The 10,000-nt window shown below is 39.7% G+C and overlaps 1 protein-coding gene across 1 annotated transcript in view; it reads right to left on the reverse strand.

Annotated features, from left to right (window-relative positions):
• LOC123513462 (probable ATP-dependent DNA helicase HFM1) overlaps positions 1 to 10,000 on the reverse strand; it is a 236,435-nt gene that overhangs the window by 56,592 nt on the left and 169,843 nt on the right. Inside the window, exon 30 of the mRNA XM_045270625.1 lies at positions 9,622 to 9,661. The gene's annotated coding sequence lies outside the window, so the exon portion shown is untranslated. The remainder of the gene's footprint in view (positions 1 to 9,621; positions 9,662 to 10,000) is intronic.

A 10,000-nucleotide genomic window follows, 5' to 3' on the forward strand; every position in this document is an offset into this window, starting at 1 on the left:
ATATCAAATTAACCAGAGACAGAACCCATGTGTAATGTATATTCGCCCACGTTCCTTACCTCTCCTCTCCTCTCTCTCTCTCTCTCTCTCTCTCTCTCTCTCTCTCTCTATGTCGGTCCGATAATAATATTGCGTTTTGTTAATGACGCGTCGCCGCCAACACCTGAATATAGATAGATACATTTTAGATTACTTTCCGATAATTAGCTATGATTGCCTGCAGGAGGAGGAGGAGGAGGAGGAGGAGGAGGAGGAGGAGGAGGAGGAGTCAGGAGGAGGAGCAGTTAGTGTCTTCATTTTAGTAAGGCTGAGACGGGCACTGGTGGAAAAAAACTGGGCAAAGCTTGGGTAGGTAAGCTTATGTCACTGGTAGGAGAGAAGGCATTATTAGGGAAGAAAATCATGTGGCACTGTGTCATAGAGAGCGTCTTGGCGCTGCTTGGTTAGAGAACGTCCGGGCACTGAGACTAGTAATCTGAAACACTGCCGACTGCACCTCCACTATTTTCAAAAGGCTCTACTTGAAACTACACTGACTTTCACACGTGTTTCTGTGATTCTAGTGCCAGATTAACAAAATTTCAACACTAGTAACCCCTTCAGTACTAGGACACATTTCTACTTTGAGATCTGTATACGATTAGATAATTTTATTCGACCACACCTTCACTATTTTCAAAAGGCTCTACTTGAAACTACACTGATTTTCACACGTGTTTCTGTGATTCTAGTGCCAGATTAACAAAATTTCAACACTAGTAACCCCTTCAGTACTGGGACACATTTTTACTTTATCTGTATACGATTAGATCATTTTATTTACATCAGGAAGGGTGTATGGAGGACAGAAGATTAATGGCCACAGTTTTCAGTATCTTAATCCCCCACATGAGTTTCTGAAGCTGTGTAAAACTACCAAATAGTAAGCAGAATGAATATGGAAACGTGTCATGGTGTTTGAAGGAGTTAACTGGCGAAACGCTCTCGAGAATCTCCTGACGATCTCTGTGGCCTTTGGTAGACAGCCGTGGTGAGAGAGCAAAGCGTTTCTGAAGAAGGATACTGAGACTGAATGACCAAAAACAGAACAGAACTGATAAAACCTGTGAGTGATACGAGACAGTAGAAGTGACGACCTGACCAGAGATACAAGTGAAACAAGTCAAAAGAAGAAGAAGAAGAAGAAGAAGAACAAGAACAAGAACAAGAACAAGAACAAGAACAACAACAAGAACAACAACAAGAACACCACAGACACCCCTTCATTACATCCAACATCACTTCCTCCATATCTACCCCTTCACTCAACCCCACAGAAGCAATACCTCTATATCCCATGCCCCATCAATTCTACCTTCCTTTAAAACTGATAGACACCCCTTCATCACATCCCCCTCATCACTTTCCCCCATACCCACCCTTTCAGAAAACCTCACAAAAGCAACACGTCTAGTCATACCCATCACCCCATCAATTCTACCTTCCTTTAAAACCCCAGAGACACCCCTTCATTACATCTCCCATCACTTTCCTCCATACACTTGCCTCAGACTGATTAACTCTATGCTTCTTTTAGGGAACTGGCATTCAAGTGGGCATTTTATTTTATTTTTTGTTACCTCTCTTGCATAAAAAAAAATCATTAATAAATAAATAAAAAATACCAAACCCATCTCTTCACTCAACACCACCAAAGCATCACCGCTGGTCATACCCCGCACACAAGTCCCCTTCACAGCCACCCCGCCCTTCACACCCAATATTTAGTCCCTTCATAAAGCACACCGGTGAAAGGGTGGTGCGTGCGTCCCTTCCTCCCTTCACCCGCCAGTTTGGAATCGCGGGCCCATCACTCCCCTCCCCCCTCTGTGTCTTCAATATAAGGTGCAGCGAGGCGCACTTAGCCAGCCTGAGTGGGGACGCGGGACAAACACTTGATGGGACTCACATTAAGGTGGCGAGAGAGAGAGAGAGAGAGAGAGAGAGAGAGAGAGAGAGAGAGAGAGAGAGAGAGAGAGAGAGAGAGAGAGAGAGAGAGAGAGAGAGAGAGAGAGAGAGAGAAATGTCCCCACGCCTCCTTTTCTTCCTCTCTACTTCCTCTTCTGTCTCCTACTCCCCCTTCTTTCACCTCCTCCTCTTCCTCCTTCTCTCTTCCCTCTCCCGGCCCCGCCCTTCGCTCTAAGAGAAAACAGACAAAAGAGGTAAAGATTCCAATAACATGCAAATATCGTCTAAAACTCCAAAAGGAAAGTTGGTCCGCGAATGAATATTTCTGCTTTTACGATAACACACGAAGAGGAGAGAAAAAAACAGCTCCTGGCATCAGTTTTAGTTCGTTATTTGCACATTAGAGTGAGTCACGGAGAGGAGGAGGATAATTGTCATCTTTTTCTCTCCCTGTTGCATTTTTTTTATCTGTGCGTCAATCGAGTCGACACCTGCGTAATGATGATGACGGGTAATGCTCGCCTTATTGCCTCTCATGACGCGGGGTGAAGTGGAATAGTTTGCTGGCTGAAATAAAAGAATAGTTTGTTTAATCCCTTCTGTACCATGACGCGCTTTCCTATTCATCCTGATTTTGTACGACTTCAGAAACTCATGTGGGGGATTAGAATTAGTGAAGACTTTGGCCATTAATCTTCTGACCTCCATAGACCTTTCTAATTGTCAGTAAAATGGTCTCAAGGTAAAAATGTATCCCAGTATTGACAGGTTAAGTAAGAAAGAGAAAACGTTGAGTGTATAGAATAAAGCAGTTTGTTTATGAAAGGAAGGGAATAAAAATGTTAAGTTATAGTTTGCTGGAGTGTGAAATAAAAGAATAGATTAGCTTGTTTGCTTAGGGAAAAAAAGTGGTGAAATAAAAGAGAAGATTAGTTTGTTTATATAAGAAATAAAAAAATGAGTCTGTAGTTTGCTGACGTGTGAAAGAAAAGAATTGGGTAGTTTGTTTATATACAGGAAAAAAAAAAGATAGTTTACCGGGTGAAATAAAAGAAAAGATTAGTTTTCTTATATAATGAAAATATGAGTCTATAGTTTGAAGGAGTGTGAAATAAAAGAATAGATTAGCTTGTTTGCATAGGAAAAAAAGGTGGTGAAATAAAAGAGAAGATTAGTTTGTTTATATAAGAAATAAAAAAAAATGAGTCAATAGTATACTGGAGTGTGAAAGAAAAGAATTGAGTTGTTTGATTATTATATATGGACGAAAAATTGTTGAGTGTGTTGAGGCATAAAGCAAAAATAAATAGATAGCGCACAGGTATACTAAACAAAATTAAGGACAGTTTGCTTGGATGCGGAGGAAAAAAAAATAAAGAAAATATATTGAACCTGTTGAAATAAAAAAAAAAATGATAGTCAGCAAGTATATAAAACACAGATTAAGGCAGTTTTCTTGGTTAGAGAGAAAAAACGGGGGAAAAATATTAAGTCTGTTGAAATAGAAAAAAAAATAAGATAGTGTGCAGGTATATAAAACAGAAAATAAAGGCAGTTTGCTTGAATACGAAAAAAAAAAAAACTGATTTACACGGATAAAAAAAAAAAAAACGTAAATTTATTGGGACATAAAACATAAAAAAAAGGGTCGTTTGCTTGGATAAGGGAAAAAATATATGACGATTGCAGGGATGTAAAAGCCAAGCATGCAGCAATAAGGAAGACAATAAATCCAGGTATAATTGTTAATGAGATCACGACACCTGACCCACACCTGAGCCAAACATGACTCACACCTGACCTATACCTTTGCCACACCTAAGCCACGCCTGACCCACACTTGACCCACACACCTGACACACACCTGAACCACACCTGAAAAGAAATACACAAACTAATACCCATAAGACATACACGAGCACAGTACACACCATCTCAATTACCACAAAGGACATTTAGATTTAGACACAAAAGCTTCAATAAAAAAAAAGATGAAAAAGTATATGAATAAAAAAAAAAATAAAAATAAATATACAAAATAAATCAACTCTAAACCTTCTGAATGTTGAGTTTTCACATCGTCTCAATTATTACAAAAGGACGTTTAAATTTATATACAGAACTTCAATAAATAAATCAAAACATGCATAGGAATTAAAATGTTGTAAAAAGAATAATGTAAATAACAAATACGCCCCAAAAAACCATCTTAACCCCTTCAGTATCATGACGGGTTTCCTTATTCATTCTGGTTACTATTTGATCTTATACAACCTCATAAACTCATGTGGGGGATAAAAATAGTGAAGACTGTGGTCATTTATCTTCTGACGTTCATATACCCTTCCTAATGTCAATAAAATGGTCTAATGGTACGCAAATCTCAAGGTAAAAATGGCTCCCAGTACTGAAGGGGTTAATATTGAGTTTTACATGGTCAGTTATTACAAAAGACATTTAACATTTACAGCCATATTCAGAAATGTCTTGTTCTCTCACCACGACAATTTTCCAAAGGCACAGAGACAACTAGCCGGGTTCTTAAGACAGTTTCTTCTCTTGATAAACTAGAAATCTTGCCAATCTATCACCAGAAACATAGAAACACTCTTAAAAACACGAGTATCTTCAACTGGAGCCTTTGGAAAGCAGTGATAGTGAGAACAAAGCGTTTTAGAATACGGACCTTAGACACAGAGCTTCAAAAATCAAACAAAATAAAAATAGAAATAATAATAAACTAGTTTTTAATAATATGCACAAGTAATAAACACCAAACTCTGTGAATATTGAGTTTTGAATAAGCAGTTCACACCCAAATAAAAAGCATAATCCTTTCAATACACCTGTGCATAAATGTTTAAATACCCGCCGTGATCTTTGGGGATTTGCCGCGCACCTGAGCCTGCCTCCTATTAGCTGGCTGTATTACGCCACTTTGAATGCTGACGGTAAAACTACATTGAAACTTAGTGAGGCAAAAGAGACGAGGGGGAAAAAGTGAGTTTGGAGGAGAATCTAAGCTGGTTCTTGATCCTTTACTGGGGAGGGAAAAGAGACGAGAGGAAGGAAGGAGATGGAGAATGAGAAAAGTGGTGGTAATGAAGGAAAGGAAGGAGAGAAAATGAGGAAAATTGAAAGTGATGGAGAAAGGGAAAGAGAAGAAAGGAATGAGGAAAGTGGAGGTAGTGAAGGAAGAGAAGGAGAGAAGAAACAACGAGGAGAGTAGAAGCAGTGAAGGAAGGGAAGGAGAGAAGAGAGAATAAGGAAAGTAAAGCTAATGAAGGAAGGAAGGAGAGAAGAAAGAATTTGGAAAGTAAAAGTAGTGAAAGAAGGAAGAAAGGAGAGAAAAAGTGAGGAAAATCTAAAGCGACGAAGAAAGGAAAGGAGAGAAGAAAGAATGAGGAAAGCAAAAGGCAATGAAGAAAGGAAAAGAGAGGAGAAAGAATGAGGAAAGTGGAGGTAGTGAAAGAAAGGAAGGAGAGGAGAAGGAAGGAGGAAAATAAAGATAATATTTTTTACATTTTCCAGTTGAGCTTTTCTATATTAATGAAAGTGCCATTAATGATCATTAGGACAAGGCTGTGTGCTTCAAAGTAAAAGAAAAAAAAGAAAGAAAAAAGAAAAAAAAGCGAAAAAAGGTGTCACAATATTACTTTTCTCTCTCTTAATCAATCCTATACCAAATTTTCTCAATGCACCCCCGCCCACTACCACCCCAGACACACCCACCCCCACCCCCCGCGCCTCACCCTCTCCACACACCCTGAAGCACTAATACACACACACCTAACACCCATTTACACCTTGCCCCTCTTAACCCTTTCATGCATCACCCCAGCCTCTTCATTCACCCCCAAACTAAACCCTCCACACCCCCATCTACACCCCCAAGGCACAGATAACACCCCAAGCACCCCTCCCCGCACCCTCCCTCCCTCCTTGACTCTCCCTTCACACCTCCTCATCCGCCTTGCAAACACGTGTCAGAATTGAAGTGTGAACGTAACCCTATCATTTTGTTTGCACATTCAATACTGCAAGGGAGAGGGAGAGGGAGAGGGAGAGGGAGAGGGAGAGGGAGAGGGAAAGGGAGGTAATGAGGTGCGTTCTTCGTTCGTAGGTGTGAGAAGGAAGGGGGGAAAGATGGAGTGGGTAGAGGAGGGGGGGATAAAGAGGAAATTTGATTATGTATGCTGTTTCGTCTTCGTTTTTTGTAATTTTCTTTTTCTCTTTCTCTCTCTCTCTCTCTCTCTCTCTCTCTCTCTCTCTCTCTCTCTCTCTCTCTCTCTCTCAATCAATATATATATATATATATATATATATATATATATATATATATATATATATATATATATCTCCTTACTTCCTCCACATTTCCTGTTTCCTCCGTCCACTCTATCCACCACAATGGTAAAAACACTCCACGACCAACACCACCACCACCACCACCACCACCACTCACCACCACCACCACCACCATTACACTCACGGCTACCCAACAATGCACACGTCCCTTCCCACAATGCACCACTACTACTTGCTAAAACGTTCATGCATACACAGCTACAAACAATACAACAATTAAAATGCACAGAAAACAATAGAAAATTATAAATACGAAAAATAACTTAGAGGAATGTAAATGTATATCACGTATTTGTCTGAGTGTTCAACCCCTTCAGTACTGAGACGCATTTTTACCTTGATTTTTGGGTGTAAGACGGTTTTATTTGTATCAGGAAGCGTCTATGGACATCAAAAATTAATGTCCATAGTCTTTACTATTTTACTGAGAAACATTTTTGCCTTGATTTTTGTGTATGATTAGACAGTATTATTTATATCAGGAAGCGTCTATGGAGGTAAAAAAAATTAATGTCCACAGTCTTTACTATTTTACTGAGAAACATTTTTACCTTGATTTTTGTGTATGATTAGACAATTTTATTTATATTTTGAAGCGTCTATCAAGTCAAAAGATTAATCCCTTCAGTACCATGACGTATTTTACTATTCTTCTGGTTACTTTTTGGTGATTTTAAAGAGCTTCAGAAACTCATGTGGTTGGTTAAAATAGTGAAGACTGTGGTCATTAATCTTTTGACCCCCACAGACCCTTGCTGATGTCAATAAAATCGTCTAATCATACCCCAACTCAAGGTAGAAAACCGCTCCAGTATTGAAGGGGTTAAAGGCCAGTCTTTATTATCTTATTGAGTCATTTTTACCTTGATTTTTAGACATGATTAGACGATTTTATTTGCATTAGGAAGGTCTATGGAGGTTAGAAGATTAATGGCCACAGTCTTTACTATCTTAATCCCCCCCACAAGTTTCTGAAGCTGTATAAAATCACCAAATAGTAACCAGAATGAATATGAAAACACAGCATGGGGACTGAAAGGGTTAAAGTCACGTTGTGGGTAAAATAAAGGAAATAGACGAAATATAAATAACTGAGAGAAAAAAAATAACTGTAATAAAAATGATAGAAAGTAAAGTGAGAAATTGTTACGTTGGAAATTGGTTTAAGAAATGAAAAGGAAATTAAAAGACATAATAAGAGATACAAAAAAGCGAAAATAGCAAAAAAGATAAAGGACGAAATAAAAAAAAAAATAGATAAATAACAAGGAAGGAAATATGGAAAAGGAACTGAAGAAAATAGGCCGAATACGAATAGAGGAATTAAGAGAAACGAAGGAAAATAAGAGGGAAAAAAACAGAATTAGGAAACAAAGGAAAAAAACAAGTAACAGGTAAAAATAAAAAAAAGTGAGAAATAGAGAGGAAGAAACATGGGAAACAGAATGAATATGATGAGAAATTGAGATATGACGTAAGGGTAACAGAATGAGGGGAAACAAGGCGTGGATGTCAGTGAGGGAGATGGAAGGGGAAACAAGAGACGTGAAGGAAGAACTATGGAAAACAAAAGAATGAATATAATGAAAAATTGAGATATGATATAATGGTGACAGAATGACGGGAAACAAGGCATGGATGTCAAAAAGTGAGAGAAATGGAAGGGGAACAAAAGACGTGAAGGAAGAAATATGGGAAACAACAGAATGAATATAATGAAAGAATGAGGTATGATGTAAGGGTAACAGAATGAGGGGAAACAAGGAGCGAGTGAATGAGGGAGAAGGAAGGGAAACAAGAGACGTGAAGGAAGAAGTATGGAAAACAAAAGAATAAATATGATGAAAGATTGAAATATGATGCAAGGATAACAGAATGAGGGGAAACAAGGCGCGAATGTCAGTGAGGGAGATGGAAGGGAAACAACAAGAGACGTGAATCCAGCAACAAATTCCTTTTATAATAGTTTCCCTCTCACCCCCCCTTACCCTTCCCTCCCTCTCCCTCCCCACCCTGAACACGAAACAAAACAAGATCCAAACACGTTCCAAACATGAAAACTTACAGGACATCACCCCTCCCCTCCCCCTCTCCCCCCCTCTCTTGCCCTGAATGATGGAAACAAAAGATAAACAACAAAACAAAAACAAACAAAACAAACAAAACGAAGCGGAAAATCACATTCAAGCGACGTGTCAAGTAGAGAGAGAGAGAGAGAGAGAGAGAGAGAGAGAGAGAGAGAGAGAGAGAGAGAGAGAGAGAGAGAGAGAGAGAGAATGGGGAGGGATAGAGAATGAGGGAAAGAGGATAAAATAAAGTAGAGAAAAGAGGATGAGGGGAAAGAGGAGGACAGAAAGTGGATCAGAGGACGAGGAAAACTAAGAACAAGGGGAGAGGGGAGAGGAAGGAAAGGAAAAGAGAGAGAGAGAGAATGGGTGAGAGGGAAGAAGAGGATGAGGAAGATGAGGAGAAGCGAAGAGCGAGAGTGGAGGAAGGAAATTGAATGAGAGGGAAAGAGAAGGAAGAAAAGGGGAAAAGGAAAGAGAATGAGGGAAAAGTGAAAGATAGATATTGGATGAAAGAATGAGGAAAAGTAAGAAGAGGGGAAGAATAGCAGTGAAAGAGAAACGGAAGAGGATGAGAGGGAGACGAAAAGGAAGAAAGAGAAAGAGGAAAGTAAATAATAGAGGAGGATGAAGAGGGGACAAAAAAGTAGCAGGAAAAAATGAGATTCCATCCTTTTTTTCCCCTCCCTCCCATACCTCTCCCCTTTCCTCCCTCTCTACATCTCCCCTCTCCTCCCACTCCTCCCCCCCACATCCCAAAGCCGTCCCTAGCACCCCTCATGACTGTGATCCCTTGTTTGAGTGACAGCGAGTCCTTTGGGGAATGAGGGGAGGGGAGGGAAGAGGGGGGAGGGAAGAAGGAAGGCGAGGGGAGAGGGGAGAAGAGGGGAAAGAAAAGACCGGAAGTAGTGAGAGAAATAAGTAAGAAAAAATCAAAATGAGAATTTTAGCTGTGTGTCTGTGTGTGTGTGTGTGTCTGTCTGTCTGTCTGTCTGTATGTATGTATGTAGGTGTATGAACATAAAAACGGCAATTCGGAAAAAAAATATACGTGTTTATGAAGCTCTTATGAAACTTACAACACACACACACACACACACACACACACACACACACAAGCTCACATGAAACTTACAATAACACACACACACACACACACACACACACACACACACACACACACACACACACACACACACACACACACACACACACACACACACACACATCAAAACTGTACCTTTACTAACGTGCCACCGCCGCTGCCGCCGCCGCCACACCTGCAGAGAAAACACACCTGGATTTTACTTTCCAAATCACCTGTCACGTTTACAATTAACGTGAGAAGGAAAAAAATAGAAAAAAAACAAGGAATCTGAAGTAATGAGAAGGAAAAAAGGAAGAATATCAGGAGATGGAGAAGGAAGAAAGAAGAGGAAGAAGAAGAAGAAGAGGAGGAGGAGGAGGAGGAGGAGGAGGAGGAGGAGAGAGAAATGGAAGAAAATACACCCCAAACTGAGAGAGAGAGAGAGAGAGAGAGAGAGAGAGATACACAAGATACCCCTCCACTATGATAAGAAAACAGCCTTAAGTACATCATACATAAGAGTAATTATATA

The sequence above is a fragment of the Portunus trituberculatus genome, chromosome 36 (genome assembly GCF_017591435.1).
Source record: "Portunus trituberculatus isolate SZX2019 chromosome 36, ASM1759143v1, whole genome shotgun sequence".
NCBI classification, from domain to species: Eukaryota; Metazoa; Arthropoda; class Malacostraca; order Decapoda; family Portunidae; genus Portunus; species Portunus trituberculatus.